The sequence below is a fragment of the Symphalangus syndactylus genome, chromosome 13, assembly GCF_028878055.3.
Source record: "Symphalangus syndactylus isolate Jambi chromosome 13, NHGRI_mSymSyn1-v2.1_pri, whole genome shotgun sequence".
Lineage (NCBI taxonomy): Eukaryota > Metazoa > Chordata > Mammalia > Primates > Hylobatidae > Symphalangus > Symphalangus syndactylus.
Genome location: NC_072435.2, coordinates 31,733,208 through 31,760,916, shown reverse-complemented (window position 1 = coordinate 31,760,916; position 27,709 = coordinate 31,733,208). Strand labels below are relative to the sequence as shown.

The window sequence follows — 27,709 nt, the reverse complement described above, 5'->3', positions numbered from 1 at the left end:
ATCAATAAGTGACTTCTGCTTTCCTTTCATGCTTTCCTGAAGGTTAGCTGGAAACTACAGGCCAGAAATTGGGTCTTGGACAAAGGAGAGTCAAAGTGCCTCGATGAATAGACAATACCTGATACCCTGAGCTATTGACACTTCAAGAAATAGACTCACTGGGTTCAGGCTTTCCCATGTATATGAGTCTGTTTTCATGCTGCTGATAAAGACATACCTGAGACAGGGTGATTTATAAAGAAAAAGAGGTTTAATGGACTTACAGTTCCACGTGGGGCTGGGGAGGCCTTCCAATTATGGCAGAAGGCGAAAGGCACATCTTACATGGCAGCAGGCAAGAGAGAGAACTTGTGCGAGGAAACTTCCCCTTATAAAACCATCAGATTGGCTCTCTACTCCTCCCGTTCAACAGACAGCCTCATCTTCTTGTGCTTTGCCAGCCACGTACATCCCTGAGACACCATGGTGAAGTTGAAGTCCAGAGACCATGGACTTGTTGGAACTGGGAGCCTGGTTACCAGGGCTGCTTTTAACTCTAGTAAAGTAGATATTGTTGCCATCAATGACCCCTTCATTGACCTCAACTACATGGTCTACATGTTCCAGTATGATTCCACCCATGGCAAATTCCATGGTACCATCAAGGCTGAGAACAGGAAGCTTGTCATCAACGGAAATCCCATCACCATCTTCCAGGTGCGAGACCCCTCCAAAATCAAATGGGGCAATGCTGGCACTGAATCCATCATGGAGTCAACCGGCATCTTCACCACCATGAAGAAGGCTGGGGTTTGCTTGCAGGGAAGAGCCAAAAGGGTTATCATCTCTGCCCCCTCTTCTGACGCACCCATGTTCGTGATGGGCATGAACCATGAGAAGTATGACAACAGCCTCAAGATCATCAGCAAGGCCTCTTGCACCACCAACTGCTTAGTGCCCCTGGCCAAGGTCATCCGTGACAACTTTGGTATTGTGGAAGGACTCATGACCACAGTCCACGCCATTACTGCCACCCAAAAGACTGTGGATGGCCCCTCTGGGAAACTGTAGCATGATGGCCTTGGGGCTCTCCAGAATATCATCCGTGCCTCTACTGGCACTGCCAAGGCTGTAGGCAAGGTCATCCTTGAGCTGAGTGGGAAGCTCACAGGCATGGCCTTCCATATCCCCACCGCCAACGTGTTGGTCATGGACCTGACCTGCCGTCTGGGAAAACCCTGCCAAATATGATGATGTCAAGAAAATGATGAAGCAGGCATTGGAGGGCCCCCTCAAGGGCATCCTGGGCTACTCTGAGCACCAGGTCGTCTCCTCTGACTTCGACAGCGACACCCACTCTTCCACCTTCAATGCTGGGGCTGGCATTGCCCTCAACAACCACTTCGTCAAGCTCATTTCCTGGTATGATGATGAATTTGGCTACAGCAACAGTATGGTGGACCTCATGGCCCACATGGCCTCCAAGGAGTAAGACCCCCAGACCACCAGCCCTAGAGAGAACATGAGAGGAAGAGAGAGGTCCTCACTGCTGGGGAGTCCCTGCCACACTCAGTCCCCCACCACACTGCGAATCTCCCCTCCTCATAGTTTCCATGCAGATCCCCTGAAGAAGGAGGGGCCTAGGGAGTCCCACCTTGTCGTGTACCATCAATAAAGTCCCCTGTGCTCAGCCAAAACAAAAGAACAAAAAAACCATCAGATCTCGTGAGACTTATTCACTATCACGAGAACAGCACGAGAAAGACCTGCCCCCATGATTCAATTACCTCCCACCGAGTCCCTCCCACAACACGTGGGAATTGTGGGAGCTACTGAATCCAAGACGAGATTTCGGTGAGGACACAGCCAAACCGTATCACCGTGTAAACCGGCATTGTCATCCCAAGCAGACACCTGTGATATTTTGTACCAGAAGCAGAACCAGGATTTCCAGAGTTCTTTCTAGTCCATAAGTAGATTATTTCATGACGACTAACCCTGTATCTGATAAAAATAAATAAACAGGCCGGGCGCAGTGGCCCACGCCTGTAATCCCAGCACTTTGGGAGGCTGAGGCGGGCGGATCACGAGGTCAGGAGATCGAGACCATCCTGGCTAACACGGTGAAACCCCGTCTCTACTAAAAATACAAAAAATTGGCTGGGTGTGGTGTCGGGCGCCTGTAGTCCCAGCTACTCGGGAGGCTGAGGCAGGAGAATGGTGTGAAACCGGGAGGCGGAGTTTGCAGTGAGCCGAGATCGTGCCACTGCACTCCAGCCTGGGTGACAGAGCAAGACTCCATCTCAAAAAAAATAATAAATAAAAATAAATAAACAAATAATTTTTAAAAAACAGACTTCTATTTACATAGAACAAAATGAAACTGATGAAGGAAATCTGCTTGTGGTTATTTATTTTTAATATTATTGAGAATTGCTTTACAAATCTTCTTTCTTTTTATGGGCATAGGAAGAAGCTCTTTTCCTTTCTTCGTGACCCACTGCCAACTCTCAATTTAACATTTATACTTGTGGAAATTGGAATGAAAGCCTCTCAGTAGTATTTTTCCATCTGACTCTTCCAAATTCTGGAAAACATATCCTGTGTCAAATCTCAATATAAATTATAAACTGTCCGGGTGCAGTGGCTCACGCCTGTAATGTTAACACTTTGGAAGGTAGGGGTAGGATGATGTCTTGAGCCCAAGAGTTTGGGACCAGCCTGGGCAATACAGCGAGACCCCATCTCTACAAAAGTTAATTTTTTAAAAATATTAGCCAGACGAGGTGGCACACGCCTGTAGTCCCAGCTCAGGAGGCTGAGGTGGGAAAAGTGCCTGAGCCCAGGAAATCGAAGCTTCAGTGAGCCATGATTGCACCACTGAACTCCAGCCTGGGTAACAGACCAAGACTGTCTCAAAAAAAAAAAAAAATTATAAGCTAACAAATCATCAGAGACTGAAATATTATAATAATTCTAATCAGAATGCAGATGAATGCGTTTATGATGGGTAAGGCTTAGAAAAATTATAACTGCTCCTTAACAAAGAACATTGGCTGTGCTTGAATTTTATGGTTATAATGTATCAATAAATAACTGAACCATATTTACATATATTATGTCTGGAAAGATCCATAATGATTCTGATAAAAATATGAAAAACATCAATTGACTAAGTAGTCGGTGCAACTACTTAGAATAATGGGTAGATATTATTACAAATAACTTCGTCCTTTCTGACAATGCAGAATAACTTCAACCGTTCTGACAATGTAGCATTCTCATGAGTTTAATACACGTTGGCTGCCATTGTTGCAAGGATATAGACAAATCAAATGTACTACCAAGGCTATACTGACAATATCGTATGTGAGAATAAAGCCAGTTAATCTAGTATGAAAAGCCCACCATTATGGAACAAAGGCTGATGTGTAGAACTTCATTTGTAGAACCAGATCCTACAAGCCCTCCCAGGAAATTAAACCAGTACATATGCTGTGGTTTACAGGATCTCAGTCCAGACTTAAAGGATCTTGAAGGAGGGAGAATTCACCCATAAAAGTAGGCAGCAGGGCGCGGTGGCTCACGCCTATAATCTCAGCACTTTCGAAGGCGATCACCTGTGGTCAGGAGTTTGAGACTAGCCTGGCCATATGGTGCAACCCCATCTCTACCAAAAAATACAAAAATTACCTGGGCGTGGTAGCACGTGCCTGTGATCCCAGCTCCTTGAGACCCCAAGGTGTGAGAATCGCTTGAACCCGGGAGGCAGAGGTTGCAGTGAACCAAGATCGCGCCACTGCGCTCCACCTCTAGGTGACAGAAGGAGGCTCCGTCTCAAAAAAAAAAAAAAAGTACACAGTAAAAGGAAGTTCTATTAGTTCCAGACTAATAGAGTCCAGTCCAAATATACAACTCTAGATTCCTTACATAATCTCCAGACAGAAGCTAATTCTCTGGTTTTAGCAGTGCTCACCACCACATAATTCTAGATTTACTAACCATACAACAAGGAGGCCTCTGTGTGCAATTAGCACCTCTTGTTTTATCTATGTAAGTTTACCAAGCCAAATAGGACACAGCCTACGCTACATAAAGGCACAATTCAGAGACCACATGAAATAGCCACCACTGAGTCTGTGTACTAATATAAATGATATACAAACGTTATTGATCATTGGGATTGGGAATATATGCCACAAATTAAGCTCCAATTTGTTTTCTATTTCCCATAACAATTGTGGGTTCTCCGATATTTTAATTAAGGATAGTACAGACCAGAATGAGACCAGCCCTTTATTTTATCAATAGTTACCTTTAGAGATAACATGATTCAGGAGCTCTGTGCAGGAAACTTATTCAACACTTGGAAAATAAGATTGAAAAATGATTTTCGGCTGGCGCAGTGGCTCACACCTGTAATCCCAGCACTTTGGGAGGCGAGGCAGGTGGATCACCTGAGGTCAGGAGTTTGAGACCAGCCTGGCCAACATCGCGAAACCCTGTCTCTACTAAAAATATAAAAATTAGCCAGGCGTGGTGGCGGGAGCATGTAACCCCAGCTACTCAGGAGGCTGAAGCAGGAGAATTGCTTGAGCCTAGGAGGCAGAGGTTGCAGTGACCAGAGACTGCACCACTCCACTACAGCCTGGGCGACAGAGCAAGACCCTGTCTCAAATAAAATAAAATAAAATAAATAAAATAAGATAAAATAAAATAAATAAAATAGATAAAAAGACTAGAACACCTGTTAGCCAATGAGGATAAGTGACGATGAGGGAAGCTGCATTTCCGGCATGCTTGGTCTCAGAGCAACACTGGCAGGATAAGTTATAGCACAAGTGTCAAAGCTAAAATGCAGGTTGGGAGCAGGTGGGTCAGGTACTGCAAAAACACGGCCAGGCGTGGTGGCTCACACCTGTAATCCCAGCACTTTGGGAGGCCGAGGCGGGCGGATCATGAGGTCAGGAGATCAAGACCATCCTGGCTAACACGGTGAAATCCCATCTCTACTAAAAATACAAAAAATTAGCCGGGCGTGGTGGTGGGCGCCTGTAGTCCCAGCTACTCGGGAGGCTGAGACAGGAGAATGGCGTGAACCCCAGGGTGTGGAGCTTGCAGTGAGCCGAGATCGCGCCACTGCACTCCAGCCTGGGTGACACAGTGAGACTCTGTCTCAAAAAAAAAAAAAAAAAACACAAATAGAAAACACAGCTGGGGCTGGGGTTGTGGGGCCCACCCCGTGTACGCTCCATGTGGCCCAGCCGAGAGCTCCTCAGGTTGACACAGAGCACAGGCAGACAACAGGTATCCTAATTTGCTTCCAACACCAAGGCCCTAGCATATTTCAGACAACCTCGGAAACAAACCCTAAATGCTCAGCATTTGGAGGCACTAAAAACACGCACAAAACACACAAGCATTGAGTGATTTATTTGCCGTGATCTCTTGCTGCTGTTCAGATCCAAGAGACCTCAGGGAGAAGGGCTGAGCAGGCAGGGGTGTCCATCCCGCCACCGCCTCTCCCTTTCCTCTCGAGGGCTCTGGGGGTGTTGGACTTACATGAATAATCCCAGATCTGAGGACACTGACACTGTCATGATGGGACAGAGAGCAGTCACCAGACCAAGCCTGAGCTCTCCTGGGGCTTCCGGTCTACAAGGATAAGTGGAAACTAAATAAATAACTAGAAATAGAATCATTTCGTGGAGCAAAGACACACGCTACCAGGAAAGTCCAGCTAGGTGATGTGGTGGAAAATGACTGCAGGAGGACTCTGCTTTAGGTAGCAGGGCTGGGGAGGGTCACTCTGAGTTGGTGACACCTGGCAGGGAGGAACACAAAGGAGGTAGCCATGGTGGGCAAGGGCAGTGACAAGAGAGGCCCAGGCATGGAGAAGAGAAGAGAAAGTGAAAGTGCAGAGATTTTTTTGTTTTTGTTTTTGTTTTTTGTTTTTTTGAGACGGAGTCTTGCTCTGTCTCCCAGGCTGGAGTACAGTGGTGCAGTCTCAGCTCACTGCAACCTCTGCCTCCCAGGTTCAAGAAATTCTCCAGCCCCAACCTCCCGAGTAGCTGGGATTACAGGTGCATGCCACCACGACTGGCTAATTTTCGTATTTTTGTAGAGACGGGGTTTCACCATGTTGGCCAGGCTGGTCTCCAACTCCTGACCTCAGGTGATCCACCTGTCTCAGCCTCCCAAAGTGCTGGGATTACAGGTGTGAGCCACCATGCCCGGCCAGTACAGCGCTCTTTAGTGAAGAACTTGGAGGACTTGAGGATCTGAGAGAGGCCAGAGGACAGCCCCCAGTGAGCAAGACTCAGTGAGTTCTCAACTTGAGGCAGGAAGAGATCAAGATACAGAGGCTCCTATTTTATTTCATGCATAAGACAGAGCCTTGGAGAGTCTTCAACAGGGGTGACAAGACCTGGATTGTGCTTTTTTTTTTTTTTTTTTTTTGCAGAGTCTCACTCTGTCACCCAGGCTGGAGTTTAGTGGTGCAATCTCGGCTCACTGCAACCTCTGCTTCCCGGGTTCAAGCAATTATCCTGCCTAAGCCTCCCAAGTAGCTGGAATTACAGGTGTGCACCACCACGCCCAGCTAATTTTTTTGTATTTTTTGTAGAGAAAGGATCTCACTATGTTGCCCAGGCTGGTCTGAAACTCGTGGACTGAAGCGATCCACCTGCCCCTGACTCCCAAAGTGCTGAGATTACAGGCATGAGCCATCATGCCCAGCTGGATTGTGCCTTATAAAAGTCCCTTTGGCTGAGTGTAGAGAGAAAATTTGAGGAAAGCAGGAGTGGAAATGGGTGTCCAGGTTAGAAGGCTGTTTGCTCAAGCAGGAGAGAGACCACTGTGGCTTTGGTGAGGGTAGAGGGAGAGGGAAGTAGATTCAGATTTGAGATTGATTTTGCAGGCATGACCAACCTGTGTCCTCACGAAAATGGATTTGTCCTCAGAGCAATTACAAGTCTACGTGACACCAAGGTTCATAAGACAGGAGAATCATCAAAGGGAAAATAGGGCCCCAACCAATAAGACAAAAGGAATAGATGTAAGGAGAATTGGAACAGGGCCCTAAGATCGAGAAGTGCTGGTGTTGGAGGTCAACAGAGTGTCATTCACTTTGTCAGCCAGCATTTCCACCCCTCTGGTTTGGTGTCAGTGTTTATCTGCTGGCTTTCTGCTTCATTCTCAGCCATCAGCACCCTCCTTTGTACCACCAAGCTAGAAGCCTGCAAACTACATTGCCCAGCCTCCCTGGTGAGATGGCTTCCCAATAGTTTCTGCTTGCAGGAAGCACCATTTCTCAATTCTTTCTGCTTCTAGGAGGGCCTCTGGCCACAGCCAAAGAGGTGACCAAGGTCCCAGTTCCCACTGGTCATGAATTTGTAACGTGTCAATTTCATTAAGCTGGAGGAGGTTTCCCACAAGCCCTTCCCTATGTAACTGAAAGTTAGCATAGGCCCCAGGAGACAATGTGCGTGAACGTGGAAGGCAGAAGGGAAGCAGAAGCCTTATGCTTTTGTGTTGGGCAGGTGGGTGCAGGCCCAGGCACCGTGGCTGTCATGCACGTTGTTTGCACCTTGAGGCTCTCCCTGGGGATGTGAGGCAGCAGCCAGGCCCCTACCTCTCCCAGCTCCACAGGATCTTCCTGGAGGAGCACATTTAACTCCAAATCAAAGAGCAGTGACTTCTCCTGGAAGACATCCGCTCGTGAAAATTGGGGTCCTGGAGACTGCAAGGGTCCCGTCTGTCTACATGGCTTCCCACTGATGCTCTCAGTTCGTCTGCCCTGGCTTCCCCACTTCGTGTCCCATCTTCCCTTCCCAATACCTGCCCTGCTGACTTCAGGCTGTACCAGCAGATGCAGAGAGATCACCCTTACAGCGATGGCTCAACCAGCTTATGCAATGCATATGGTCAAATCCCTATCACCCATCCCTTACGAATTGTGATATTCAGCTTCCTATGTCCATTTACCTAGATGATATGGTTTGGCTGTGTCCCCACCCAAATCTCGTCTCTGAATTGTAGCTCCCATAATTCCCACGTGTTGTGGAGGGACCTGGTGGGAGGTAATTGAATCATGAAGATGGTTCCCCCATACTGTTCTGTAGTAGTGAAAATGTCTCATGAGATCTGACGATTTTATAAGGGGTTTCCCCTTTCACTTGATTCTCATTCTCTCTTGCCTGCCACCATGTAAGACGTGACTTTTGCCTTCTGCCATGATTGTGAGGCCTCCCCAGCCATGTGGAACTGTAAGTCCATTAAAAATCTTTTCCTTTATAAATTACCCAGTCTTGGGTATGTCTTTACCAGCAATTTGATCAAACACTAGTACCCAGTTATTTGATCAAACAGTAGCCTAGGTGTTGCTGTGAAAGTATCCTGTACATGTGACTGACATCTACTATCAGTTGACTGTAAGTAAATTATCCTAGATAATCTGGATGAGCCTGATCCAATTAGTTGAAAGGCCTTTGGGGGAGCAGAACGGAGGTTTCCCTGAGGAAGAAGGAATTTTGCTTTTGAATGACATCAACTCCTGCCTGAGAGTTTCCAGCCTGCCCTGTGGATCTTGGACTTACCTAGCCAGCCCCAAAAATGGCAGAAGCCCATTCATTTGCAATAAGTAAATACATAAATACATAAATAAATACATGTACACATATATGCATGCATATATACATGTATGTATATATATGTGTATGTGCATATATCTTAGTCTGTTTTGCTTTGCTATCAAAAAAATACCTGGGCTGGGTGCAGTGGCTCACACCTGTAATCCCAGCACTTTGGGAGGCCAAGGTGGGTGGATCACAAGGTCAAGAGATTGAGACCATCCTGGCCAACACAGTGAAACCATGTGTCTACTAAAAATACAAAAAAAAAAAATTAGCTGGGCGTGGTGGCGTGTGCCTGTAGTCCCAGCTACTCGGGAGGCTCAGGCAGGGGAATGACTTGAACCTGGGAGGCAGAGGTTGCAGTGAGCCGAGATTGCACCACTGCACTCCAGCCTGGCGACACAGCGAGATTCCATCTCAAAAAAAAAAAAAAAAGAAACAACCTGAGCCTGGGTACTAGGTAATTCATAAAGAAAAGAGGTTTATTTGACTCACCAGTCTGCAGTGGTGAGGGCCACAGGCTTCTTCCACTCATGGCAGAAGTGGAAGGGTACCTGGCATGTCCAAATCACATGGCAAGATAATGAGCAAGAGAACAGGAAGATGCCAGTCTCTTTTTAATAACCAGCTCCCAGGGGAACTCTTGCAGGTGCTAATAGAGAGATAACTCACTCACTACCAAGAGGCTGGCACCAAACCACTCATGAGGAATTCACCTTCATGACCCAGACACCTCCCATTAGGCCCCACCCCTGACATTGAGGATCAAAATGCAACATGAGGTTTGGAGAGTCAAATATCCAAACTTCAGCAGCATATATGTGTATGTATATGCATATGTGTATATATCATATCTATATCTCCTACTGGTTCTGTTCTTCTGGAGAACCAGGACTGATACCTGGATACATATATGCATATCCATATCTCACTCCTCATCATTCTCTTTCTCTGACTGACCCCTGGCTGGTACTCTGCTCTCCCAGAGCAAACCCAGAGAAGATATTTTATTTTGCCGGTATTTCACTATCCTACTTGCTCTTGAGCATCTGTCTTTTAAAAACTTATGTGAGAACTAACAACTTTTGTTCATGCATTCCTTCATTTATTCCACAAACCTTTTTTTTTTTTTTTTTTTTCTTTTGAGATGGGGTCTCACTGTGTCACCCAGGCTGGAGTGCAGTGGTGTGATCTTGGCTCACTGCAACTTCCACCTCCCAGGTTGAAGTGATTCTTCTGCCTCAGCCTCCCAAGTAGCTGGGATCACAGGCCTGCGCCACCAACCCCAGCTAGTTTTGTATTTTTAGTAGAGACAGAGTTTCGCCATGTTGGCCAGGCTGGTCTCCAACTCCTGGCCTCAAGTGATCCGCCCACCTCAGCCTCCCAGTGTGCTGGGATTACAGGTGTGAGCCACCACTCCCAGCCTTAGTTTGAACAGTTCTGACTTCATAGTTGTGTTGCCAGATAAAGCAAGGTCACTCACATTTATCATGACCCCGCGAGATTTATCCCAGGGATGCAAGGATGGTTCAACCTATGCAAATCAGTCAATGTGATACATCATATCAATAAAATGAGGGAAAAAAACCATATGATCATTTCAACTGATGCTGACAAAGCCTGTAATAAAATTCAACATCCCTTCATGATAAAAACCCTTGAAAAATTGGGTATAGAAGGAACATACCTCAACACAATAAAAGTCATGTATGACAGACATACAGCTAGTATCATACTGAATGGAGAAAAACTGAAAGCCTTTCCTCTAAGATCTGGAGCAAGACAAGGATGCCCATTTCCCCCACTGTTCTTCAACGTAGTAGTGGAAGTCCTAGCTACAGCAATCGGACAAGAGAAAGAAATAAAGGGCATCCAGATTGGAAAGGAAGATGTCAAATTATCCTTATTCTCAGATAATATGATCTTACATTTGGAAAAGCCTGAGGGCAAAAGATCAGAATAGACATTTTTCAGAAGACACACAAATGGCAAACAGGTATATGAAAAGGTACTCAACATCAACATCATTGGCCATCAGAAAAATCTGAATCAAAACTACAACGAGATATCACCTCACCCCAGTTACAATGGCTTTTATCCAAAATATGTAATAATGAATGCTGGCGAGGATGTGGAGAAAAGGGAACCCTCGTACACTGTTGGTGGGAATGTAAATTAGTACAGCCACTCTGGAGAACAGTATGGAGGTTCTTCAAAAAACTATAAAGAGAACTACCATATGATTTAGCAATCCTATCCTATGTATCTACCCAAAAGGAAGGAAGTTAGTGTATCCAAGAGATACCTGCACCCCCATGTTTGTTGTGGCACAGTTCACCACAGCCAAGATTTGGAAGCAAGCTGAGTGTCCACCAACAGACATATGGATAAAGAAAATGTGGTACCTATGCACAATGGGGTACTGTTTTGTTGTTGTTGTTTTTGAGATAGAATCTCACCCTGTTGCCCAGGCTGGAGTGCAATGGCACGACCTTGGCTCACTGCAACCTCCGCCTCCTGGGTTCAAGTGATTCTCCTGCCTCAGCCTCTGGAGTAGCTGGGATTACAGGTGCGCACCACCAAGCCCAGCTAATTTTTTCTTATATCTTTAGCAGAGATGGGGTTTCGCCATGTTGGGACAGGCTGGTCTCAAACTCCTGACCTCAGGTGATCCTCCCACCTCAGCCTCCCAAAGTGCTGGGATTACAGGTGTGAACCACCATGCCCAGCCACAATGGGATACTTTTCAACCATAACAAAGATTGAGATCCTGTCATTTGCAACAACATGGAGGGAATGAGAGATCATTATGTTAAGTGAAATCAGCCAGGCACGGAAAAATAAATGTCCCATGTTCTCACTCATTTGTGGGAGCTAAACATTAAGACAATTGAGTTCATGGAGATGGAGAGTAGAAGAATGGTTACCAGGGGCTGGGAAGGGTAGTGGAGCAGGGGGAAGTGGGGATGGCTCGTAGTTATAACAATATAGTTAAATAGAATGAATAAGTTCTAGTATTTGATAGCACAACAGGGTGACTACAGTCAACAATACATTTTAGGGCCAGGCGCAGTGGCTCACACCTGTAATCACAGCACTTTGGGAGGCCGAGGCAGTGGATCACCTGAGGTCAGGAGTTCGAGACCATCCTGGCCAACATAGCGAAACCCCGTCTCTAATAAAAAATACGAAAACTAGCCAGGTGTGGTGGTGCACACCTGTAATCCCACCTACTCAGGAGGCTGAAGCAGGAGGATCGCTTGAACCCAGGAGGCGGAGGTTGCAGTGAGCCGAGATTGCACCACTGCACTCCAGCCTGGGTGACAGAGCAAGACTCTGTCTAAAAAAAAAAAAGAAAAAAATAAACACATACTTTACCTTTTAAATAACTAAAAGAGTATATTTGGGGTGTATGTAATACAAAGAAATTGTACATGCTTGAGAGGATAGATACCCCATTTACCCTGATGTGATAATTACACATTGCATGCCTGTATCAAAATATCTCATGTATCCCATAAATGTATACACTTACTCTGTACCCATAAAAACATTTCAGGCTGGGCACGGTGGCTCATTCCTGTAATCCTAGCACTTTGGGAGGCCGAGGCGGGTGGATCACGAGGTCAGGAAATCGAGACCATCCTGGCTAACATGGTGAAACCCGTCTCTACTAAAAATACAAAAAATTAGCCGGGCATGGTGGCAGGTGCCTGTGGTCCCAGCTACTTGGGAGGCTGAGGAGGAGAATGGCATGAACCCAGGGTGCGGAGCTTGCAGTGAGCCGAGATGGCACCACTGCACTCCAGCCTGGGCAATGGAGTGAGACTACATCTCAAAAAAAAAAAAATTTTTTTTTCAAAAAGAATTTTTTATAAAAACATGTCACCCAGTTAAATTTGAATTTCAGATAAACAACAAATACTTTTTTAGTATGAGTATATCCCATGCAACATTTGGGATATACTTATAGTTTTTAAAAAAACACCTCATTGTTTATCTGAACTTTAAATTTAACTTGGCTTTCTATCTTTTTAGTTGCTAAATGTGGCCACCTTCCTCCAAGGCAGCACAGGGCTCAGGAGTGGAGGAGCCAAGCTAGGGCCTGTGGTACCAAAACCAGCCAGCAGGTTAGAGGTGAGGACACAATGATGACAAACTCCTGGCAAGGGAGACACGGAGGCAGGATCAGCAAAACGTCAGGGAAGAGGACTGAGCTTTTTTTTTTTTTTTTCTTTTGAGACAGAGTCTCCCTCTGTCGCCCAGGCTGGAATGCAGTGGCACCATCTCGGCTCACTGCAAACTCCACTTCCCGTGTTCAAGTGATTCTTCTGCCTCAGCCTTCCGAGTAGCTGGGACTATGGGTAAGCACCACCACACCTGGCTAATTTTTGTTTTTTTGTTTTTTTTTTTTTTGAGACGGAGTCTTGCTCTGTCGCCCAGGCTGGAGTGCAGTGGCACAGTCTCGGCTCACTGCAAGCTCCGCCTACCGGGTTCACGCCATTCTCCTGCCTCAGCCTCCCAAGTAGCTGGGACTACAAGCACCCGCCACCATGCCCGGCTAATTTTTTTTGTATTTTTAGTAGAGACGGGGTTTCACCGTGTTAGCCAGGATGGTCTCGATCTCCTGACCTCGTGATCCACCCGTCTTGGCCTCCCAAAGTGCTGGGATTACAGGCTTGAGCCACTGCGCCCGGCCAGATCTAATGGTTTTGTAAGTGTTTGACAGTTCCTTCTTCACATGCTCTCTCATTTCCTGCCATATAAGACACGCCTACTTCCCCTTCCGCCATTATTGTAAGTTTCCTGAGGCCTCCTTAGCCGTGCAGAACTGTGAATCAATTAAACCTCTTTTCTTTATAAATTACCCAGTCTTAGGCAGTTATTTATAGCAGTGTGAAAACGGACAAATACACTGGTATAAAACAACAATGAGCCAGGCGTGGTGGCTCATGCTTGTAATCCCAGCACTTTGGGAGGCTGGGGCAGGCAGATCACTTGAGGTCAGGAGTTTGAGACCAGCCTGGCCAACATGATGAAACCCCGTCTCTACTAAAAATACAAAAATTAGCTGGGCTTGGTGGTGCACCCCTGGAATCCCAGCTACTTGGGAGGCTGAGGTGGGAGAATCGCTTAAACCCAAGAGGCGGAGATTGCAGTGAGCCAGGATCGTGCCACTGCACTCCAGCCTGGGTGACAGGCTGAGACTCTATCTCAAAAATCATCATCATCATCATTATCATCATCATTTGTTATCTCTTGCAGTGCCTCGGAGTCAGGAATTCAGGAGCAGCCCAGCTAGGGAGTGGCAGCTCTAGGTCTCTAATAATTATGTTTGCAGTCAGACAGTGGCTGGGTGTGGGATCATTTTAAAGCTTTCCTAAATTACATGTCTGTACCAACGCTCCTTGGCTCCCTTCTCTCTCCATAGGGTCTCTCCACCATGGTGACTCAGAGCTCCCAAGGCACAAGTCCCAAGACAGAGAGACCCAGGGAGTGGCTGTGCCACCTTTTCTAATCTAGCCTCGGAAATCACTTATCATCTGTTCATGAGAAGCAACTCAGTAGGGGTGCCCATATTCTAGAGGACAAGAACTGGAATCCACCTTTTTATTTTTTCAATTGTTAAATATATTTTTTTAGGCAGGGCGTGGTGGCTTACGCCTGTAATCCCAGCACTTTGGGAGTCCAAGGCGGGCGGATCATGAGGTCAGGAGATCGAAACCATCCTGGCTAACACGGTGAAACCCTGTCTCTACTAAAAATACAAAAAATTAGCTGGGCGTGGTGCCAGGCACCTGTAGTCCCAGCTACTCAGGAGGCTGAGCCAGGAGAATGGCGTGAACCCAGGAGGTGGAGCTTGCAGTGAGCTGAGATGGCACCACTGCACTCCAGCCTGGGCAACAGAGTGAGACTCCACCTCAAAAAATATATATTATATATAATTTTTTTATATATATTTATTTAATATATATATATATATATTTTAATAGAGACAGGGTCTTGCTCTGTTGCCCAGGCTGGTCTCTTAGGCTCAAACAATGCTTCCACCTCAGCCTCCCAAAGTGCTGGGATTACAGGTGTGAACCACCATGCCTGGCCAGAATCTATCTTTGTATAAGAGGAATGTAAAGAATTTGTAGACACTTATTAAAACTACCACAGTAGGTACTATTTTATGCCCATTTTACAGACAAGAAAACTGAGGCACAGGGAAGCTAAGTAACTTGCCTAATGTCACACAACTTGGGCTTCTCGCACGGTGGCTCACACCTGTAACCCAATACTTTGAGAGGCAGAGGCAGGAGGATTGCGTCACCAAGCCCAGCTAAGGAGGCAGGAGGATTACTTGATCCTAAAAGTTCGAGACCCACCTCAGCAATATAGTGAGACCTTGTCTCTACAAAAAAATGTTTTTAAAAATTAGCCAGGCATGCTGGTGCAGGCCTTTGGTCCCAGCTACTCGGTAGGTTGAGGCAGGAGGATAGCTTGAGACCAGGAGGTCAAGGCTGCAGTGAGCCATGTATGTGCCACTGCACTTCGGCCTAGGTGACAGAGGAAAACCCTATCTTAAAAACATAAGTAAATTCATTTAAAAATTAAATAAAATGCAAGTCTCCAACCATTAACAAAGGGAGTGTCAAAAAGTAATGGAAAAAAGGGTTTTTTTTAAAAACAATTTAAGGAACATAATGTTTAAAATGTAAAATAGAAGTGAATATATTTTTTCCCTGCAACTACATGGAAAGAGATACTGTTTTGCATAATAAAACTGTCTAAAGAATCTGTCCTGATAACGTAATTGAAAATATTCCCAAGAATGTCTATCTTGTTTTGCTGTGCAGTCAGGAGCCCTGAGTTCCTGTCACCACCTGGTCTGTTCATTTAAGACTGTCCTTGGAAAGATAATTGGAACAAAAGAGGCTTGTGAGAGTCTCCTAGAAATTGTTGCCAATCTTGAGAAAAATAATCTCCAGAGAAGCAATTCTGATTGGTTTTCTTCCTGATCATCTGTTGCCATGGTGACAGCCATCATCTCTCTATTATTAAAAGGAAGAAATGACTGTAGGTTTTCTCCCTCTAAACCAGAAGAGGATCGTTGGCACTTTTCTCCCACAAACATAATGGAAATAAAAGCCTGTGACTCTGCTAGATTTTTTAAAAAAACAAAGACATTGAGAGTCCTGTCTCATTTAAATGAATCAAAGCACTCATCCCCACGCACAGATAGACATAAATGGTGGTAGCTGTGGGCATCGCGGTTGTGGTCGGCCGTCATCTTCACTTCATCAGAGCGCCCACTGGTGGGGAATGAGAGAACAGCAGGGCTATCCTCGCTAGGTGACCCCCTTCCCTCCCTTCCTCTCTGGAGGGTTCACCACCCCAACTAGCCAGGCTTGCAGTGGAGGGCAGAACTAGGGACAGAAATCCCTGGATATTCTGCCAAGGGTGGGAGGATAGCCCCTCCTGCTCTCAGCCCCCATCATGGTCTCCTATTGTGTACCAGACATTGTTCTATCCCCTCTACATTCTCCATGCTCACTGCAACCCCTTAAGTGGGGAATTATGATTGCTCTACCTACAGATGAGGATTCCAAAACCAGAGAGGTTTAGTCTCCTGCCCAAGGTCACACAGCCATAAACTGGAGGAGCTATGAGTTATTCAAACCCAGGTCTCTCTGACAGTAGGCAGAGAACTTCAATGTAGAGGGAATGTGGCAGGACTCAAAAGGCTCCCAATCCACCCTCAAGAGAGACTTTTCAGGACTGATTGGGTTTATCAGCAAGAGGCATCCAACACCCAGCTATCTAATAATCAGGGTAATTCATGGCAAACAGTTATTGAGCTCTCATTACGTGCTATGTTCTGGGCTAAGTACTTTAGATGTATAATCCCACTAAATCCTCCTGACAAATTTTGGGAGAAAAATTACAATTGTGCCCATTTCACAGAAGAGAAGACTGAGGTTCAGAGAGGCCCATTAAAATGCCCCAGGTCACACAGCTGGGAAGTATTGGAGCCAGGTTTGTAAACTCGTGTTTGCCTGGCTCCAAAGCTTCTGCTCTTCTCCAGTACACTATTTAGAAAGACCAGCTTTGGATATGGGTGTGGGCCTGACTCAATGCAGTAAGTGCTTTCTGGGCCCAAGTAAAGGCCCTGCCATTTTCTGATTTGCTGTTTCGTTTTTTGTATTAGTTATTTATGGCTGTATAACAAATCACCCCAAGATCCAGCAATCCCACTACTCAATATACATACAGAGGAAATGAAATCAGTATGTCAAAGAGATCTCTGCACTCCCTTGTTCATGACAGCACTACTCATAATAGCCAAGATATAGAATGAATCTAAGTGGCCATCAACAGATGAATGGAGAAAGAAAATGTGGTACATAGACACAATGGAGTACTATTCTGCCTTAAAAAGAAGGAAATTTTGTCCCTGGCAACAACATAGACAAATCTGGAGGATATTGTAAGTGAAATAAGCCAGAAATAAGCCACAAATAAGCCAAAGAAAAACAAATACCACATGATCTCACTCGTATGGGGATTGTAAAAAAGTTAAATAGACAGTAGAAACGTAATGGTTATGGGGGGTGGGGGGTTGGGGAGATGTTGGTCTAAGGGTACAGATTTTTAATTAGATAGGAGGAATAAGTTCAAGAGATCTATCTTATAATATGGCCACTATGGTTAATTACAACTATAATTATTCTATAATTATCTAATTATACTATAATATTCAAGAATGAATTTTACTCTTGAAAATTGCTAAGAGAATAAAAAATCACCCCCAAACCTGGCAACTTAAAAGAACAACAATTATTTATTTTACTCACAAATCTGCAGTTTGGAGAAGGTTTGTCAGGGACAGCTCTCTGCTCTACAAGGTGTTAGCTGAATAACATCAGAATCTGCTTTCAAGAAGACAACTACTTTCCTAGCTATTTTCTGGGAAGTGTGAGCTTGGGACCTCATTCCTCTTCATATGAGCCTTTCGTCTGGCTCCTTGAACTTCCTCACAACATGGCGACTGGATTCCAAGAGCGAGCATTCTAAGAGAACAAGGCATGTCTTTTTTTTATTTTTTATTTTTTTTTAAGACAGGGTCTCGCTTTGTAGCCCAGACTAGTCTTGAACTCCTGGGCTCATGCAGTCTGCCCACCTCAGCCTCCCAAAGTGTTGGAATTACAGACATGAGCCAAATGCCTGGCCTATGCATGGCATTTGTATGATCCAGCTTTGGAAGCCATATCGTCACTTCCACTTTATTAGTCAAGGCAGTCACCAAGGACTGCTCAAGCTCAAGGGAAGAGATGTAGACTCCACCTCTTGATTCTAGAAGCATGTGGAATAGGAGATATTATTGTTTCTATCTGTAGAAAGTAAAATCTGACATACTCTCAAAGGCAGTGTAGGGTAGAGCGGAATATCCCACTTGGTCTCTTGTTGCCCACTCTCTGGGAAAAGGGGGAAGTTTTACTGCAGAGGATGGTAGGGTGAAGACCCAGCAAAGTCTTGGCCTTGGAGCTCTAAGAATCCAAGAATCTAAGAATAGTTTTAGGGACAAGAGTGTCATTTGGAGAGAAGGTGTCTCTCTGGGGGATATTTAAGGATCCATGGGCTGGACCTGCCTTTTGTTAAACAACTACTAAAGACCTCTAGATAACTTACGGCTAGCTCTGGAAGAAGAATAGCACCAAGGTCAAGATCCTAGACATTGGGGCCTGGTAGGCCACTGTCGCAGTTCCAGCTATCTGTGTATTCCTTGGTCACTATCTATGTATTCCTTGTCCGTTGAAGCATCAGTTTCCTCATTTGTAAAATTGGTATAAAAATAATATGTAGTACAGGGCCAGGTGCGGTGGCTCACGCCTGTAATCCCAGCACTTTGAGAGGCTGAGGCGGGCGGATCACGACATCAGGAGATCAAGACCATCCTGGCGAACACTATGAAAACCCGTCTCTACTAAAAATACAAAAAAATTAGCCGGGCGTGGTGGCGGGCACCTATAGTCCCAGCTACTCTGGAGGCTGAGGCAGAAGAATGGCATAAACCAGGGAGGCGGAGCTTGCAGTGAGCGGAGATGGCACCACGGCACTCCAGCCTGGGCAACAGAGCGAGACTCCATCTCAAAAATAATAATAATAATATGTAGTAGAGGTTAGGTGAAGCCTGAGACCTGGTGGTGTATGAGCCAGAGCAGAATCCAGAGTAAAACCCAGTATTGGTGTTGCCTCAGGCCCTCTGTGGCCAGCATCTGTCTCCATCTGTGCCATCAGTGCCTGCCCCTGTAGGGGCACTAGCTGTTCCAACTGGGTCACCCTGGCTGAATTCAAGATCACTTACAAAAAGCCACATCTTGGCTGGGTGCGGTGGCTCACGCCTGTAATCCCAACACTTTGGGAAGCTGAGGCAGGTGGATCACCTGAGGTCAGGAGTTCAAGATGAGCCTGGGCAACATGGTGAAACCCCGTCTCTACTAAAAATACAAAAATTAGCTGGGCATGGTGGCACATGCCTGTAATCCCCACGTACTTGGGAGGCTGAGGCAGGGGAATTGCTTGAACTCAGGAGGTGGAAGTTGCAGCGAGCCAAGGTCACGCCACTGCACTCCAGCCTGGGCAACAGAGTAAGACTCAATCTAAAAAACAAAACAAAACAAAAAAAGAGCCACAACTTTAAAGTTGTGGAAATTGGATGCCATTCACATTGTCAACAAAAGTTTTTGAAATACCAGCCGGGCACAGTGGCTCATGCCTGTAATCCCAGCATTTTGAGAGGCTGAGGAAGGCGGATCATCTGAGGTCAGGAGTTTGACACCAGCCTGGCCAACATGGCAAAACCCCATCCCTACAAAAAATACAAAAATTAGCTGGGCATGGTGGCATGAACCTGTAGTCCCGGCTACTCAGGAGGCTGAGGCAGGAGAATCACTCGAACCCAGGAGGCAGAGGTTGCAGTGAGCTGATACCATTGTACTCCAGTCCGGGCAACAGAGCAAGACTCTGTCAAAAAAAAAAAATTGAAATATCTAAGAATAAGGCCAGGTGCAGTAGCTCATGCCTATAATCCCAGCACTATGGGAGACCAAGATAGGAGGATTGCTTGAGGCCAGGATTTCGAGGCTGCAGTGAGCTGCGATTGCACCATTGCACTCCAGCCTGGATAACAGAACAAGATCCTGTCTCTAAAAAAATTTTTAAAAAGTTTAAAAAAAAAAGTTTTTTAAGTGAAAGACAAATCAGATCAATGAAAATGAACACATGATACACAAAAACATATGGGATACACTAAAGTAGTGCTTGGAGGAAAATGTACAGCTGCAGATTGCCTATATTGAAAGAGAAAAAGGATCTCAAATCAATAACCTAATCTTCCATCTTAAGAAACTAGAAAAAGAAGTGCAAACTAAACCCAAAGCAAGCAGAAGGCAGGAAATAATAAAGATTAGAAAGGAAGTAAATGAAATAGAGAAAAGAAAAACAAGAGAAAATTGACAAAACCAAGTTTGGTTCTTTGAAAAGATCTACAAAATTGACAAATCTTTAACTAGACCAACCAAAGGAAAAAAGAAAAGACTAAAATTATTAAAGTCAAGAATGAAGGAGGAGACATCACTACTGACGTTACACAAATACAAAGGCTTATAAGGGAATACTGTGAATAAGTGCATGCCAACATATTAGATAGTCTAGGTAAGATGGTCAAATTCCTAGAAAGACACAAACTATCAAAACTGACTGAAAAATATAGAAAATCTGAATGCACCTACAATAAGAGATTGAACTGGTAATTTTCAAAGTTTTCACAAAGAAAAGTCCACAATCAGATGGTTTCACTGGTGAATTCTACCAAATATTCAAAGAATTAACACAAATCCCTCACGAATGTTTTTGAAACATAGAACAAGAGAGAACACTTCCTACCTCATTCCACGAGGTCAATATTACCCTGATACCAAAATCAAACACATCGTAAAAAAAGAAAACCAAAAAGAGACCAATATCCTTTATAAATATAGATAAAAAACATTCTCCACCAGGTGCAGAGAATCACACCTGTAATCCCAGCACTTTGGGAGGCCAAGGTGGACGGATCACCTGAGGTCAGGAGTTCGAGACCAGCCTGGCCAACATGGCAAAACCCCATCTCTACTAAAAATACAAAAATTAGCCAGGCGTGGTGGCACACGCCTGTAGTCCCAGGTATTTGGGAGGCTGAGGCAAGAGAATTGCTTGAACCCAGGAGCTGGAGGTTGCATGAGCCCAGATCATGCCACTGCACTCCAGCCTGGGCAACAGAGGGAGAATCCGTCTCAAAAAAAAAAAAAAAATTCTCAACAAAATACTATCAAACTGAATTCAGAAACATATAAAAAAGATTATATGCCATGACCAAATGAGATTTATTTTAGGAATGCAAGACATGAAAATTCATCAGTGTAATAAACCATATTAACAAACTGAAGAACAAGAAGTACATGATCATCTCTGTAGATGAAAAAAAAAGCATTTTACAAAAAATCCAACACTCTTTCATGATAAAAAATTAAAACTCAATAAACTAGGAATAGAATGAAACTTCCTCAACCTAATAAAGGGCATTCATGAAAAACCTACAGCTGACATTATACTTAATTATGAAAGACTGAAACCTTTCCCCTAAGATCAGGCACATGATCAGATGTCTACTCTTATTGTGTCTATTTAACATTGCACTGGGAGTTCTAGCCAGGACAGTCAAGCAAGGAAAAAAAAAAGCACATCCAGGTCAGATGTGGTGGCTCACACCTGTAATCCCAACACAATGGGAGGCCAAAGCAGCCGGATCACTTGAGGTCATGAGTTTGAGACCAGCCTGGCCAAGATGGCAAAACCCTGTCTCTACTAAAAATACAAAAATTAGCTGGGCATGGTGGTGCATGCTTGTAGTCCCAGCTACTTGGGAGGCTGAGGCAGCAGAATTGCTTGAAGTGGGAGATGGAGGTTGCAGTGAGCTGAGATCATTCCACGACATGCACTCCAGCCTGGGCAACAGAGCAAGACTCTGTCTCAAAAAAAAAAAAAAAATTCAGACTAGAAAGGAAGAAGGAAAATTCTATTTGCAGGTGACATAATCTTATACATAGGAAAGTCTTAGGGAATCTACATACACACACAAACACACACACACAACTACTAGAGCTAATTAACAATTTTAGCAATTTTTCAGAATACAAGATCAATATCTAAAAATCAGTTGTATTTCTGTATACATCGGCAATTAACAATCTGAAAATAAAATTAAGGAAACAATTCCATTCGTAATAGCATCAAAAAGAATAAAAGGCTTAGGAATAAACTTAAGAAGACTTTGTAAGAATTTTACACTATAATGCACAAAATCAACATCAAAATAAATGTCAACAGACACAAATAAGTGGAAAGACACTCTGTGTTTATGAATTGGAAGATTTAATATTGTTTAAATGGCAATATTCCCCAAACAGAACTGCAGATACAACACAATCCACATCAAAATTACAGCTGCCTTTTTTGTAGAAATTGACAAGCTGATTTTAAAATTTATATGAAAATGCAAGGAATCCAGAATAGCCAAAATAATCTTGAAAAGTTACAGTTAGAGGAACGAAGTTAGAGGACCTATACGTCCCAATTTTAAAACTTACTACTAAGCTGAGTAATCAAGATTTTTGGTACTTACATAAACACAGAGGAATGAGAGTCTGTTTCAAAAACTCATATGTCTATAGTCAATTGATTTTCAGCAAGGGTGCCAAAAAAATCAATGAAGAAATTCAACGCCTTTTCAACAAATGGTGCTGGCACAATTATATATCCACAGGTAAAAATAGGAAGTTGGACCCCTATCTCACACCACATATACAAGTTAACTTGAAATGGATCGGAGGCCTAAATGTTAAGAGCTAAAACTGGAAAACTCTCAGAAAACACAGATGTACAGTCATGTGTTGCTTAACAATGGGGATACATTCTGAAATATGCATCGTTAGGTGATTCCATCATTGTGCAAACATCATGGAGTGTACTTATCCAAACCTAAATGGTAGAGCCTACTGAATACCTGGGCTAGAGGATAAAACCTATTGCTACTAGGCTACAAACCTGTACAGCATGTTACTGTACTGAATACTGTAAGCAATGGAGACACAATGGGTATTTGCATACCTAGACATAGAAAAGGTGTAGTAAAAATACAGTATTATAATCTTATAGACCACCATCATGTATGTGGTCCATCACTGACCAAAATGTTATTATATGGTGCATGACTGTATATCTTTGTGACCTTAGATATGACATCATGGCTTCTTAGATATTACATCACAAGTACAGGCAATAAAAAAATACATATAAATTGACCTCATCAAATTTTAAATTTTGTGCTTCAAAAGACACTATTAATGAAGTGAAAAGAAAACCTACAGGATGAGAGATTTGCAAATCATCTGATACAATCTAATAAGTAGTGTCTAGATTCCAGAATATATAAAGAGCACTTACAGTTCAACAGCAAGAAGACAAATAACTCAATTTAAAAATGGGCAAAAGATCTAAGTAGACATTTCTCCAAAGAAGATATACAAATGGCCAAGGAGCACATAAACATATACCCAACATCATTAGCCATTAAAGAAACTAAATGGGTGAGCCAGGCACGGTGGCTCATGCCTGTAATCCCAGCAGTTTGGGAGGCCAAGGCGGGCAGATCACCTGAGGTCAGGAGTTCAAGACCAGCCTGACCAACATGGAGAAACCCTGTCTCTACTAAAAATACAAAATTAGCCAGGCGTGGTGGCAGGCACCTGTAGTCCCAACTACTCGGGAGGCTGAGGCAGTAGAAACGCTTGAACCCGGGAGGTGGAGGTTGCGGTGAGCCAAGATCGCGCCATTGCACTCCAGCCTGGGCAACAAGAGTAAAACTCCGTCTCAAAAAAAAAAAGAAATTAAATGGATGGACTAAAATGGCCACTACCCACGTCAAATGAAATCTTCCCCCTCCATGGTCCCTGGGCAAGGGAACGTTACTCTTACAAATCTCCTGTTGACAATACATTTTTATTTTGGGGGTTATTTGTTTGTTTATTGACAAATAATTGCATAGATTCATGGGAAACATGGTGATATTTCAATAAAGAAAATGTATAATGATCAGAGCAGGGTAATTTCATGTCCTTTGTGAAAGGAAAATAAATCTCCTCCAGAAATCACTAAGCCAAAGGGAAAAGTCAAGATGGTAACTCCATCAGGCAAACGTGCCTCCCGTTTTATTCCTAAATAACTACAAAGATTTAAAAAGCTACACAGTTCCCTCAAAATATGTCAGAAAGGAAATTTCTTGTGAGCCTCAAGATCTTTACCCTGAAACAGTTCTGCTGAATTTCACCCTGGCAATGTAAATTTATAACTGATACCTTATCTTCACAGATGGGGGACAAAGGACAGACAGAACCCAATGCCATCCCTCTTCTCACCTGGGACAAATGCATATCTGATGGCTTCCTCTGCCCTGTTGTTTATGTAAAAATGCAGATTCACTAAGCGAGACTCAGGCATAAGTAACTACTCCTCTATGGCATCTCACATGTAAATTGTGTATTCAGTGAAAGGCTTATCAGAGACTCAAAAGAATGCAACTGTTGGCCTCTTATCTATCTGTGACCTGGAAGCACCCCACCCCCCAACCCTGGTAGGTGCATCAAGTTGTCCCATCTTTCCCGACAGAACCAATATACATCTTACATATATTGATTGGTGTCTATGTCTCCTTAAAATGTATAAGGTGAAGCTGTGCCCCAACTGCCTTGAACATATGTCATCAGGACCTCCTAAGGCTGTGTCACAGGCATGTCCTTAACCTTGGCAAAATAAACTTTCTAAATTGATTGCAACTTGCCTCAGATACTTTTGGATCACACCTTTAACAAGTCTCTCCCTATCCCTTCCCACCCTGTAGTATCCTACATGTTTGAGTGGTAGAAGTTCAAAGCTAGAAGGAATTGGTCTTAAAGATAGTCTAACAACATTCTCAAATTTTAGGATGTTTCCAAGTCATCTGGAGGGCTTGTCAAAACACATATTTCTGGAGCCCAATCCCAGAGTTTCTGATTTAGTAAGTCTGGGGTGGGGCCCAGAAATTGGATTTTCTCAAAAGTTTACAGTTGATGCTGATGCAGCTGGTGTAACCCTTTCCTTCCACACATGTGAAAGCTGGTGCCGACAGAGATGGTGTGAATGGTACAGCTAGTTGTACAAAGTGCTGTTCAGTAAGAACCTTCTGTGATGATGTACATGCTCTTCTGTCCTCTCCAACACAGTAGGCACATGTGGGTACTGAGCACTTAAAATGTGGCTAGTGCAACTGAGACTTCAAATTTTTAATGCAATTAATCTTAATGAGTTTTAATTCATATGATTGCATATCATACTTACTAGAGTAAGTACCATGTTGGACACCACATTTCTACAAGTGAGGTCTCCTAACTCCCAAGCCAATAAACTTTATAATACACAGCACTGCCTTCTGTTTTCAAGCCCCTAAGGATGTATACAAGAGGAGAATCACTAGGTGTTAGCAAACCTACATGCTCAACTTGCCAATAGACATTGTCAAATGGTTGTCTGTGGCTGAGACCACGGTATACACTCACCAAATTCTGTTTCCAGTTCCTTCTTCAAAGGCACATGAGAAAATATATTTCTCCATCTGCTTGCAGGGAGATGAGACCACATGACTGGTTCTGGACAAGGAAATATAAGCTGAAGTGACATATGTCACTTCTAGACAGAGGCAATGAAAACCTCCTGACAGATTTTCTTTCTTTTTTTTTTTTTTTTTTTTTGAGACAGAGTCTTGCTCTGTCCCCCAGGTTGGAGTGCGGTGGCACAATCTCGGCTTATTGCAAGCTCCGCCTCCCGGGTTCAGGCCATTCTCCTGCCTCAGCCTCCCGAGTAGCTGAGACCACAGGTGCCCGCCACCACGCCCAGCTGATTTTTTTTCTTTTTTGTATTTTTAGTAGAGACGGGCTTTCACCATGTTAGTCAGGATGGTCTTGATCTCCTGACCTCGTGATCCGCCCACCTCGGCCTCCCAGAGTGCTAAGATTATAGGTGTGAGCCACCACGCCCGGCCTGAGAGATTTTCTCATCTCTCTCTCCCCAGCTCTGTCAACATAGAGGCCTTTAGGAGAGATGAGGGACCCTAGGTTACAGGGTTAACACATGGAGTAGAGCTGGCCTGAAGAGTAGCTGGGATTCACAGTGGACTTTGTGTGAATGAGAGATAAACTTTAATTGTGCTAACTGAGATTTTCGGAGTTATTTGTTACTGCACTGTGACCTAGTCTATCCTAAATTATACACTCACTGGCATGATTGTATCAATACTCCCATCAGCATTGTATGAGAATTTCCATCTCCCCATACTTACTTATTTATTCAAAAAATAGTTATTGGCCAGGTGTGGTGGCTCACACCTGTAATCCCAGCACTTTGGGAAGCCAAGGCGGCTGGATCACCTGAGGTCAGGAGTTCGAGACCAACCTGGCCAACATGATGAAAACCCATCTCTACTAAAAATACAAAAATTAGCCAGGCATGGTTGCGGATGCCTGTAATCGCAGTTACTCAGGAGGCTGAGGCAGGAGAATCCCTTGAACCCGGGAGGCGGAGGTTGCAGTGGGCAGAGATCACGCCATTACACTCCAGCCTGGGAGAGAGAGCGAGACTCCATCTCAAAAAAAAAAAAAGTTATTGATAGCTGGGCCTGGTGGTATGCACCTGTAGTCCCAGCTACTTGGGAGGCTGAAGTGGGAGGATTGCTTGGGCCTGGGAGGCAGAGGTTGCAATGAGCCAAGATTGCACCAACTGCATTCCAGCCTGGGCAACATAGCAAGACATTGCCTCAGAAAAACATAGTTATTGAGCACTTACTATGTTCCTGGGCCTATTTTAGGCACTGGAGATACAACAGCAAACAAAATAGACAGAAAATTGTGACCTCATGGAGCTTATATTCCAGCAAAAGGATCTTGTATTTTAGCAGGTGGTCACTGCTATGAAAAACATTTAAGCCAGGTAAAGGGAATTGGGAGCACTGGGTTGTAATTTTTTTTCTTTTTTAGATTTTATTTCTTTATAGATACATAACAGATGTACATATTTTCAGGGAACATGTGGTAACTTAATACATTTATATAATTTGTAAAGATCAAATAAGGGGGCCAGGTGTGGTGGCTCATGCCTATAATCCCAACACTTTGGGAAGCTGAGGCGGGTGGATCACAAGGTCAGGAGCTCAAGACCAGCCTAGCCAAGTTGATGAAACCCTGTCTCTGCTAAACATACAAAAATTAGCCTGGTATGGTGGCGGGCACCTGTAATCCCAGCTACTCGGGAGGCTGAGGTAGAAAATTGCTTGAACCCGGGAGGCAGGGGTTGCAGTGAGCTGAGATTGCACCACTGTACTCCAGCCTGGGCAACAGAGCAAGACTCAGTTTAAAAAAAAAAAAATCAAATCAGGGTAATTAGGATATTCATCACCTTAAATATTCATCTTTATGTTAAAACATGAATTCTTCTTCTATTATTCTACCTATTTTGAAACGTACAACAGATTATTGTAAACTATACTCACCCTACTGATCTATCAAACACCAGATCTTATTTCTTTCATCTTACATTCTTCCAAATGTAGCTATACATTTGTACCCATTAGTCAATTTCTCTTCATTTCCCCCCTCCACCCTACCCTTCCTGGCTTCTGGTAGGAATCACCTATCTGCTCTCTATCTTCATGAGATGCACTTTTTCAGCACCCACACATGAATGAAAACATACGATATTTGTCTTTCTGTGCTTGGCTTATTTCACTTAACATGATGCTGCAAAGGTCAGAATTTCATTCTTTTTATGGCTGAATAATATTCCATTGTATACATATAGCACATTTTTTCTTTTTTTTTTTTTTTTTTTTTGAGACAGAGTCTCTCTTCGTCACCCAGGCTGGAGTGCAGTAGCATGATCTCAGCTCCCTGTAACCTCTGCCTCCAGGGTTCAAGCAATTCTCA

General features: G+C 44.1%; 1 protein-coding gene and 1 pseudogene across 1 annotated transcript in view; one reads left to right on the top strand and one right to left on the bottom strand.

Moving 5' to 3' along the window:
• LOC129460173 (uncharacterized) overlaps window positions 1-27,709 on the bottom strand; it is a 69,302-nt gene that overhangs the window by 28,100 nt on the left and 13,493 nt on the right. The window lies entirely within an intron of this gene.
• LOC134732273 (glyceraldehyde-3-phosphate dehydrogenase-like) lies at window positions 459-1,561 on the top strand (annotated as a pseudogene).